Consider the following 11,535-nt stretch of genomic DNA (forward strand, 5'->3'; position numbering starts at 1 on the left):
GCACTCTGCGTCTTTCCAGAGAGTGTAAGTTTAGGTGCCTAAGCCTCTCTTCGTAAGGCAAATTTCCGAGTCCTTGTATCATTTTGGTCATTCTTCTCTGTACTGATTCTAGTGAATTTATGTCCATTCTGTAGGAAGGAGACCAAAACTGTACCGCATAGTCAAGGATGGGTCTAACTATCGCTAGATAGAGTTTAATAATTACCTCTGCACTTCTATTCGTTACCATCCTAGCAATGAAGCCTAATGCTCTGTTTGCTTTATTTCTGGCGCTAATGCACTGCTTCCTGGTTTTAAGGTCCGGACTCACCAGAACTCCCAAGTCCCTCTCGCACTCTGATTTTTCTAAAAATGTGTCATCTAAGTTGTATCTATTTTCGGGGTTGTGTAGCCCTACGTTTAACACGCTACACTTAGAGATATTGAAGTTCATTTGCCATTTCACCGACCATGTTAACAGTTTATTAAGATCATCCTGCAGAATCTGGGCGTCTTCTCCTGACCTAATTAGGCGTCCTATTTTAGTGTCGTCCGCAAACTTACTAACATCACTATTTAACCCATCGTCTAAGTCGTTTATATACATAATGAACAATAGGGGACCCAAAACCGAGCCCTGGGGGACCCCGCTAGTAACATTGCCCCACCTAGATTTTATTCCATTTATGCTGACCCGCTGTTTTCTGTTACTAATCCAAGCTCTAATCCATTCTAACACTTTTCCTCCTATGCCATGGGCTTTGATTTTATTTAGTAGTCTCTGGTGTGGCACTTTGTCGAACGCTTTGCTAAAGTCAAGGTAAATAACATCGTAATTTTCATTGTTGTCTGACGCCTTATATACCTTAGTGTAAAAGGATAGAAGATTAGTCACGCATGACTTACCTTTGGAGAAACCATGCTGTGAATCACGAATTAAATTATGCCCTTCAATGTGTTCTCTGAGTCTATTTACTATTATTGATTCAAGCATTTTTCCTATAACCGATGTCAAACTGATTGGCCTGTAGTTGCATATGGTCGACTTAGCCGGCATCAGTACAGGTCAGGCAGGTGAGACACGGGTCGCCGTTGAACAGTCAGAGTGTGACGAGTAGTTCAAGGTAGGGTGAAGAGATCTGTGCTTAGTTCAGCTAGTGTGAGCTGTAGGCAGTCAGCTGTCGGAGTGCTTAGTTCAGCCTAGAGAGAGAGCTGTAGAGAGCGTTAGTTTCAGCTAGTGAGAGCTGTAGGAGGTTTCAGCTAGTGAGAGCTGTAGGAGAGTTTCAGCTAGTGAGAGCTGTAGGAGAGTTCAGCTAGTGAGAGCTGTAGGAGAGTTCAGCTAGTGAGAGCTGTAGGAGAGTTCAGCTAGTGAGAGCTGTAGGAGAGTTCAGCTAGTGAGAGCTGTAGGAGAGTTCAGCTAGTGAGAGCTGTAGGAGGTTTCAGCTAGTGAGAGCTGTAGGAGAGTTTCAGCTAGTGAGAGCTGTAGGAGAGTTCAGCTAGTGAGAGCTGTAGGAGAGTTCAGCTAGTGAGAGCTGTAGGAGAGTTCAGCTAGTGAGAGCTGTAGGAGAGTTCAGCTAGTGAGAGCTGTAGGAGAGTTCAGCTAGTGAGAGCTGTAGGAGAGTTCAGCTAGTGAGAGCTGTAGGAGAGTTCAGCTAGTGAGAGCTGTAGGAGAGTTCAGCTAGTGAGAGCTGTAGGAGAGTTCAGCTAGTGAGAGCTGTAGGAGAGTTCAGCTAGTGAGAGCTGTAGGAGAGTTCAGCTAGTGAGAGCTGTAGGAGAGTTCAGCTAGTGAGAGCTGTAGGAGAGTTCAGCTAGTGAGAGCTGTAGGAGAGTTCAGCTAGTGAGAGCTATAGGAGAGTTCAGCTAGTGAGAGCTATAGGAGAGTTCAGCTAGTGAGAGCTGTAGGAGAGTTCAGCTAGTGAGAGCTGTAGGAGAGTTCAGCTAGTGAGAGCTGTAGGAGAGTTCAGCTAGTGAGAGCTGTAGGAGAGTTCAGCTAGTTAGAGCTGTAGGAGAGTTCAGCTAGAGAGAGCTGTAGGAGAGTTCAGTTAGAGAGAGCTGTAGGAGGTTCAGCTAGTGAGAGCTGTAGGAGAGTTCAGCTAGTTAGAGCTGTAGGAGAGTTCAGCTAGTGAGAGCTGTAGGAGGTTTCAGCTAGAGAGAGCTGTAGGAGAGTTCAGCTAGTGGGTGTAGGAGGTTTCAGCTAGTTAGAGCTGTAGGAGGTTTCAGCTAGTGAGAGCTGTAGGAGAGTTCAGTTTCTAGTTCGAGAGAGCTGTAGGAGAGACAGTTTCTAGTTAGAGAGAGAGCTGTAGAGAGAGTGACAGTTTCTAGTTCGAGAGAGCTGTAGGAGAAACAGTTTCTAGTTAGAGAGAGCTGTAGAGAGAGAGACAGTTCTGGTTAGAGAGAGAGAGCTGTAGAGAGTGACTAGGGATTCAGCCAGTGAGCTATTCGAACCCAGTTTTTTAAGGTAGGGTGTAGAGACCCACCGTTCGAGTCCTGCAGAGCCAAGGAAGGATTCCGGCTTTGGACAGTTAGCGGAACCAGAGAAGTTCCAGTCATAGGATTCAGATAGGAGAGTTGACAGATTACGCTACGGCAGCGTTTCCGTTGCATAACCTTTTAAAGAGGAGTGCATTCCATGAGTGTAGTAGGTCTATGCAGTTCCCCCGATCCCAGCAATTCCTTACGCTACGGGAAGACATACCCAGAACGCCGTCGGAGCAGTACTCCAGGAGGACGGATGGATGCACCCGGTAGCTCATCGCATCAGGAAGTTGTGGGCAGCGGAGAGAGGAACTACAGCACTAACGGACGTGAGTAATTGGTTGGTAGATGGAATGAAGAATTCCACTTCTACCCTCACGAAGGTAAGTTCGTCTTGGATACGGTCATATCTAAACCGTTCAAGATGGCCAACGCCAGGCTCACCAGGTGAGGATTATACCTTCAGCAGTGAATATAGAAATGGAAACATTAAGAAAGTGAGAGTGTGGGGGTAGACTTATTGTCCAGTCTGGGAAACCTCTTGTGAACGTATAACTGCTGTATCTTTTTGTCCCCAGATCCAGAGGAATAGGACAGCATTTAGGTATACAAGTACACTTGTACATACACACACACACAGGCACAATCGACATTGTATGTCATGCCGTTTTGGCCAGAGAAAGCCAGAGCCCTCAAACTCAGGGAAGAGTTTTTTTCCGTCAAGGAGGTTTTTTTTCCACTCACTCCTGAGTTTGAGACAGCAAGGGCTGAATAGGGCACACTTTTTCTTTAGCTCGCGACAGGCTGCGAGCTAATCGTCGTTGGAAGAATGTCATATAATGACACGGCCCCTACACCAAGCTAACCACGTGGTCCCCGAGTTCAGCTGTACCACGTGGGCCTACCCAGAGAAGCATCACGAAATGCCCGCCAAGACGCATACCAAGCTGTACCATGTGGTCTAGTTCCCCAAGGAGGGCCGCCTTGACCAGGACGCGATTCTTTGTCACGGCGACCCGCGCGCTCACAAGCTAACCACAGGGCCACGCGGTGCCAAGCTGGACTGACCATCTTGGAAGAAGAGGACGCGCGGCGTGGGAAAATTCTTGACCGCAGGCCAGTGCCCAGGCCTATGGAAGATGTCACGTGAGTGCCCACGCATGCGCAGTACAGCCCCTCTTCGATTCTCCTCCCCCTCCCCGATCTACAGAGGGAGGGCGCAGAGGATTTCGAGGACACTTTTCCGTCGGCCGCCTTCCGTGGCGGTCCACTTCTCCTCCTCCTCCCAGTCCTACAGGAAGAGGATTCTGGAGGAGGACTCGGCACTTGACCCAGCAGGAAATCCAGTGAAGAGGATTCTGTGGGAGGACGCCACGCCATTGCAGGAAGAGGATTCTGGAGGAGGATTCGGCACTTGACCCAGCAGGAAATCCAGTGAAGAGGATTCTGTGGGAGGACGCCACGCCATTGCAGGAAGAGGATTCTGGAGGAGGACTCGGCACTTGACCCAGCAGGAAATCCAGTGAAGAGGATTCTGTGGGAGGACGCCACGCCATTGCAGGAAGAGGATTCTGGAGGAGGATTCGACACTTGACCCAGCAGGAAATCCAGTGAAGAGGATTCTGTGGGAGGACGCCACGCCATTGCAGGAAGAGGATTCTGGAGGAGGATTCGGCACTTGACCCAGCAGGAAATCCAGTGAAGAGGATTCTGTGGGAGGACGCCACGCCATTGCAGGAAGAGGATTCTGGAGGAGGACTCGGCACTTGACCCAGCAGGAAATCCAGTGAAGAGGATTCTGTGGGAGGACGCCACGCCATTGCAGGAAGAGGATTCTGGAGGAGGACTCGGCACTTGACCCAGCAGGAAATCCAGTGAAGAGGATTCTGTGGGAGGATGCCACGTCAATTGGAGGAGGATTCTGTGGGAGGATTCGGCGCTTGACCCAGCAGGAGATCCCATCAAGGATTCTGTGGGAGGACGCCACGTCAATTGGAGAGGATTCTGAGGGAGGACGCCACGTCAATTGGAGGAGGATTCTGTGGGAGGACGCCGTCTGGAGCAGGACTCTTCAGTCGCCCCAACAGGAAAGTGTACTAGTATTTATACTACTATTTGTTTTGTTAGGCCATCACACTGGTCCATGTGTTGGTGTTACTTTTCTTTTTATTGTTGAGATAGAACAGTTATGATGTTTGTTATCCAATAAACCCATCTGTGGTTGATGTATGTGTTTTTCTCTCGCCTCTCTTTTATATATGTACACGTACATATATATTCATACCGAGTCATTCTTATATTTGAACCTTATTATATGACAGTTCCTCATTATATATATATATATATATGTATATATATATATATATATATATATACATATGTGTGTGTGTGTGTGTCTGTATTTACCTCGTTGTATTTACCTAGTTGTATTTTACGGGACGAGAGCTATCCTCGTAGTGACCCTTTTTCGTATCTCTTCACATCCAGTTTATTCTTAAAATTGTGTATACTTCTGGCATTCACTGTTTCTCCGTTTAGTTTGTTCCAGATATAAATCACTCTACAGTGCTCGACAAGGAAGTATGAATGGTTAGGGAGAATGAGTGATGAGGAGAATGAATGAGTCATAAATCAATAAACAAAAGCTCACTTCATACCTCTAATACTTTGATGGGTGGCCTTTACGTGCAATGATCTCACAAAGGCGGTTTGGAATGGAAGTGGCATACTTGGCAAGATGTGCAGGGGTTATACTAGCCCAGGATTGGAGAATGGCTGCCTCGAGCTTGGGCACAGAGCTCGTATCTTTACCCTGCAGGTCTTGTTTAATGTGGTTCCACAGATTTTCTATTGAGTTTATGTCAGGACTATTGCTTGGCCAGTCTGCTATGTAAGGTATATGACAGTCTTTAAGCCACTGAGTAACACTACGAGCAGTGTGGGCTGGGGCATGATCTTGTTGAAAGATGTTAGCACCTGAGCTATTAAAAGAATCCTCCAGGTGGTCATTTAAGAGTTCATAATAAACATATTGGTTCACTTTTACATTTTTCGGTAGTACAAATATTTTTTCAAAAATAGTTTTTTCTTCAATGAAAAAATTAAAAAATCCAGGGGCAATTTTACATGTGTACGTGTTTATCATCTGATTTTATTAATTTTTGGCACTGTCAACAAGTGTATTAAAACTACGAATCCCTGAAAATTTCAGCTTAAAACTCTTATTGGTTCGTGTTTTATAAGTGTTTTGTGATGTAAATAATTATAATCATTTTATAGAAAAATCAATGACAACAAAATTCACTCGGTATCTGTAATAAAACAAGAAAATAATGGTCCAGAAACAACAGGTGGGCACCCTTTAACTCACCACATGTGTGTACTGAGGCAGGGAGGCATGAGAGACTTGGTGCGGCACTGTGATTGGCCGAGCAGGCAGGCAAAACACTAGCCAGCATGGTGATCGGCTGGCTGCCTCAGCCAAGTACGCCCCTTGAGCTTGAAGTTTGTACACCTCATCATGACTCTCACTTGCCACAGAACATGATTAAATACCCTCAGTTAAAGGGACATAAAGGTCCACTTCCAGTATTCTACTTTCAAGGCTAGACAGAGGGTGCTTCCATCTACAGGATTCCATTACTAGCTCAAAAACTTTGGATGTGGTGGTTATGCCCCTCCATATTCCTCAATGCCTCCCAAGTGCCAACGGATGATCTACCACAAGTCTGTTTAAGACCTCAGGGGAAGTTTTGATAATCAGCAAAAATGGGCTCTGACATAAACACCATCATGACGAACCAGAACCTGCTTGCCATCCCTGCCAATAACTATGCCCAGACCATGCCATCACTGATCATAATTATGCTTAAAGTACATCTCATCACCATTGTGAAGGTTACTTATCTCCATTGTGAGCATATTATGATGCAAGGCTCTCTTGATCCTTTCACTAGATTCATATTTGAGGTACTCCCTTCAAGCCAAGAGCAGAGCATTCAAGTTTTGTCGCACAATATCCGAGCCAGAAACTGACTCTAAACCAGGCAAGGAGCTCCTAGTGACAGATGGCACTGCAGGATCGACACCAAATACTAATTGGTTTGGGCTAAAACTGGAATTATTCACCAATGCATTATGGTCTGACACCAACCAAGCCAAGGCTATGTCAATATCACACTTCATATCCTCACTTTTAACTGTTACCAATTACAACATTCAACCGTTCACATGTTCCATTGCTACATGGACTGCAGCAGTAATTAAAATTTTAACACCAAATAGATAGCCAAGTTCTCTCATATCACTATTATCAAATTCAAGTCCATTGTCAGAGAGAAGTTTCCTTGGAGCACCAAACAATGAAATCCAATTTCTTAAGATGCTGCCAACCACTGTCTAAGCAGACTTGTTGGTGATAGCTGATGCCACACAATATCTTATAACAAGATCTACTGTGATAAGAAACAATGTTGTTGTGCACATGCACACATCGTAACACAGACAAAGCTGCAGAAATAATCCAGCCATACCTTGATACACTCAACACATGGTTCATCACAAACAGACTCAAAATAGCTCCAACCAAATCTACAGCAACACTTCTCACCAACTGGACAAAAGAACACAAATACATACCTCATCTCTACATCAACAACACTCTAATACCACACACAAATACACCGAAAATTCTTGGTGTAACATACGATACATCCATGTCTTTCAAACAACACATCACAAACATAAAAAACAAATGCACACCTAGACTTAACGCACTTAAGTCAATCACTGGAACAACATTTGGACAAAACAAAGAAACTAATACAACAATATACAAACAATGCATATGTTCAGTGATGAATTATGCGAGTCTTGCATGGGCTCCTAATCTCAGTGAGACACACCACAACACCCTTCAAATCATACAAAACAAAGCCCTAAAAACAATTACAGGCTGCACAAATACAACACCTACAGACCATTTACACCATGAAACAAAAGTCCTCAAAGTCAAGGACCACCTCGACATGAGAGGCACACAAACACTTGCTGCAGCCACCACAAACACATCACACCCACTACACTACATAGCAGAACACCCACACACACCAAGAAACATTAAATCAACACCCAAAGACCTGTATCACACACAGATACTCTCTTCTCTTCCTCCACAACCACCAAATACCAGCCTCCGGAAACATATTCATAATCATATCACTCACCGCTCCATTAACACACTGAAAGACAACACACTGCTGCATGCCAGACCCCCTGATATCCACCCTTCTGAATCCTCTCTCCCACGAAAGGACAGAGTCCACCTGGCCAGACTGCGGTGCGGCCACCACCCAGCACTTCTATGCTACCAGAAGAAGCTGGATGACCACATTGTGAACAGCTGCCCAGGATGTAACACTTCACCCCATACCATACAACACATAATGGAAGACTGCATTATACACAATCATGCACACAAACAACAGAACATACACTTTATAAAGGATTTGTGGGAAAACCCAGTTTTGGCTGCGGCATTCCTTGGGGAGACGGGACTGCTCGGACAGACAGTCTAGGGAACGACAACAACAACTCCCTTTCCACCCCCTTCCTCCTCACCTCCTCATTTCTCACTCTATCCAGCCTAGAGGGACCTAGGAGTAATCATCTCAAGTGACTTGACACCTGACAAACATGTAAATAAATTATTTGGAAAGACTTTCAACTTATTAAGATCAATGAAAGTGGCCTTCGATTACATGGATGAGGAGATAGTTATGAAAATAATTGTTACACTGATAAGACCAAAATTAGAATATGCTGCATCAATGTGGGCACCTACAACAAGAAAAATAAGAAAATTAGAAAGAATCCAAAGAGCAGTGACAAAAATGGCACCCACACTATCAAATCTGACATATGAACAAAGATTGGAAAAATTACAGCTGTCAACACTAGAGCAGAGAAGGGAAAGAGGCGATTCGTTGACCATTTTCAGAATTATGAAAGGGATGGAAGTTCTCGATAGACACGACCTATTAAAATGGGACAAAAGAGAAACAAGAGGATATGAAAAGAAACTAAAGAAAGCCAGTTACAGAAGAGACCTGAAAAAAAATAGCTTCCCACACAGTGATCGATGTCTGGAACAAACTGAACAGAGAAACAGTAAATGCCAGAACTATACACGATTTCAAGAATAAACTGGACGTGGAGAGAGACAAAAATGGGTCACTACGAGCATAGCTCCCGTCCTGTAAAATACAACTAGGTAAAATTTTCAAATTCTTCCTCTCTTATGTTCCATGTTTCTGCCTCATACAGTGCTGTCAGCACTATCACTTCATACAATCTCTTCTTAGCATCCATTCCCAAATGTCTATTTCTCATTACGCTTCTTAATCCAAGGCATTTACTTCCTTCTCTCAGTCTACATTCTACCTCCACTCTCTTTCTTGCCACATTCACACCCAAGTATCTAAAACTATCCACTTCCTCCAGTTTCTCTCCCTTAATACTCACTTCCAGTCTGCTGCCACTTTCTCTTCTTGTACATCTCATCACCTTACTTTAACCCACATTTATCTTCAACTTTTTCTTCACACACCTTCCCAAACCCTGTCACTAACTTCCTCAATCCCTCCTCTGATCCTGCTACAAGTGCAGTGTTATCAGCAAACAACAACTGGTTTATCTCCCACTTTTTTCCATTTCCTTCAATCGTCTCCAATCCCTGACCCATTACCCTTGCATTTATCTCTCGCACCACCCCATCCATGTATAAATTGAACAGCCAAGGTGACATAACACATCCCTGATGAAGTCCCACCTTTACCTCAAACCACTCACTCTCTCCATTTCTGATTCTAACACAGGCTCTACAACTCTTGTAAAAACTCGACTGCTCTTAACAGCTTTCCTCCTATCCCATATACATGCAATACCTCCCACAGTGCTTTCTTGTCTACCTTGTCATAAGCCTTTTCCAGATCCATAAAGGCCAAAAAAAATCCTTATCTTTTCCCAAAGCTTTCTCACATATCTGATCTATGCAATTCCTACCTGTCCTAAACCCACACTGTTCCTCACCAATTACTCCCTCTGTTCCCCTCCTAATCTTCTCAAAACCCCTCCCATAAGCCTTCCCAACTACACTTAACAAGCTGATCCCTCTGAAACTACTACTCACACTTGTCCCCTTTTCCCTTGTAAAGTTGAACTATACAGGTACTCCTCCAGTCCTCTGACCCTCTACACTCTCTTAAACAAACATTAAATAACCTCACCAGCCAGTTCACCATAACTGTACCTCCTTTTTTTAGACATTCTACATAACATCTATCCAACCGTCTTACCTATTCTCATCATCTTAACAATTGCCTTCACCTCATCTTTCCTTATTTCTCCTCAATTTCCTTCATCATTGTCATTTTCTTAGTACTTCCCAGTACAACTACCTTTCCCTCCCTATCCTCCTACATATTTAGCATCTCCCTAAAATACTCTGCCTATCTTCCTCTTATTGCCGTCTCTTCCATTATCATCTCTCCATCTTCACCTTTTACCTTTTCTTCTCTACTTGATTCGCCTCCTCTTCCTCTCTTTATTTATTTCCAAAACATTTTTATTACTTTCAAAATTTTCTGTCACACTCTGACCCCATTTCACAGCTGCTCTTCTCTTTGCCTCCTTTATCTCTCATCCTATTTTGTAACCAATCTGTGAATGCTTGCTTCTTCTCTTCTACAACCTTCTTTGCTTCCTCATCCCACCACTCACTACCCTTCCTTCTATTTCCTCCTGTCCTCCTTGTTCCACACACCATCTTTGCACACCTTGTGACTCCTTCCTTGAACCATCGCCATTCCTTCTCCACTCCTAATTCTACTCTATCCTATCCTTTACTCCCTCCCACTCCTCTCTCAGCTTCTTGTATTCCTCCTCTTCTTTCTCATTTAGGCAATTTACTTAAGCACTTCCCTACCGTCTGTCCTTTTCCTCTTTCTCCATCCATTTTCCACTCTCAACTTAACTTCCACCAAAAAATTATCTGATATTCCCCAACTTTCTTCCCTTAGAACATGTACATAAAAAAATCTTCCTACTCGCCTCCTGGTTACCACTGTATAGTCTATTAAAGCCCTATCTACCACTCTTCCATCCACCACCCTCTCCCATGCGTACTTATGCTCGACTTTCTTCCTAAACACTGTATTTGCTATCATCAATTCTCCTTCTAGGCACATCTCCACCATCAACTTTCCACTACAATTTCCACTACACTGAAAGACAACACACTGCTGCATGCCAGACCCCCTGATATCCACCCTTCTGAATCCTCTCTCCCACGTAAGGACAGAGTCCACTTGGCCAGACTGCGATGCGGTCACCACCCAGCACTTCTAAGCTACCAGAAGAGGCTGGACGACCGTGTTGTGAACAGCTGCCCAGGATGTAACACTTCACCCCATACCATACAACACATAATGGAAGACTGCATTATACACAATCATGCACGCAAACAACACAACATACACTCTATAAAGGATTTGTGGGAAAACCCAGTTTCGGCTGTGGCCTTCCTTGGGGAGACGGGACTGCTCGGACAGACAGTCTAGGGAACGACAACAACAACAACAACTTTCGCATTACAATTTTTTCTTGGAACTTCACACTTCCCAACCATTCTGTCTATTGGTTCATCTACATGGTACTGAGATCTTCCAATACCACTACATTGACATTTCTTCCTAAACCCTTCTATGTACTCATTTAAATCTATCCAAAAAGCATCCCTTTCCTCTGCACTCTTCCCACTACCAGGCCCATTTGAACTTATAAAGACGCACATCTCCCTTCCCAGTTTTGCCTTTATACACATTAACCTTAAAGAAACCTCCTCCCCCTCCACCACACGCTTACCTATCTCTTCATTTACTAATATAACCACCCCTTCTCTCCCTTCATTCCTGACACCCTACCAACTACATTTCCAAACTCAAACTTGGCCCTCTCTTTCAATTTAGTTTCACTCAATGCAAACACATCCATCTTTCTTCTCGTATACTCATACTGCCTATC

Source organism: Oratosquilla oratoria, chromosome 33 (genome assembly GCF_046742065.1).
Source record: "Oratosquilla oratoria isolate Oo_2021 chromosome 33, ASM4674206v1, whole genome shotgun sequence".
Classification (NCBI taxonomy): Eukaryota; Metazoa; Arthropoda; class Malacostraca; order Stomatopoda; family Squillidae; genus Oratosquilla; species Oratosquilla oratoria.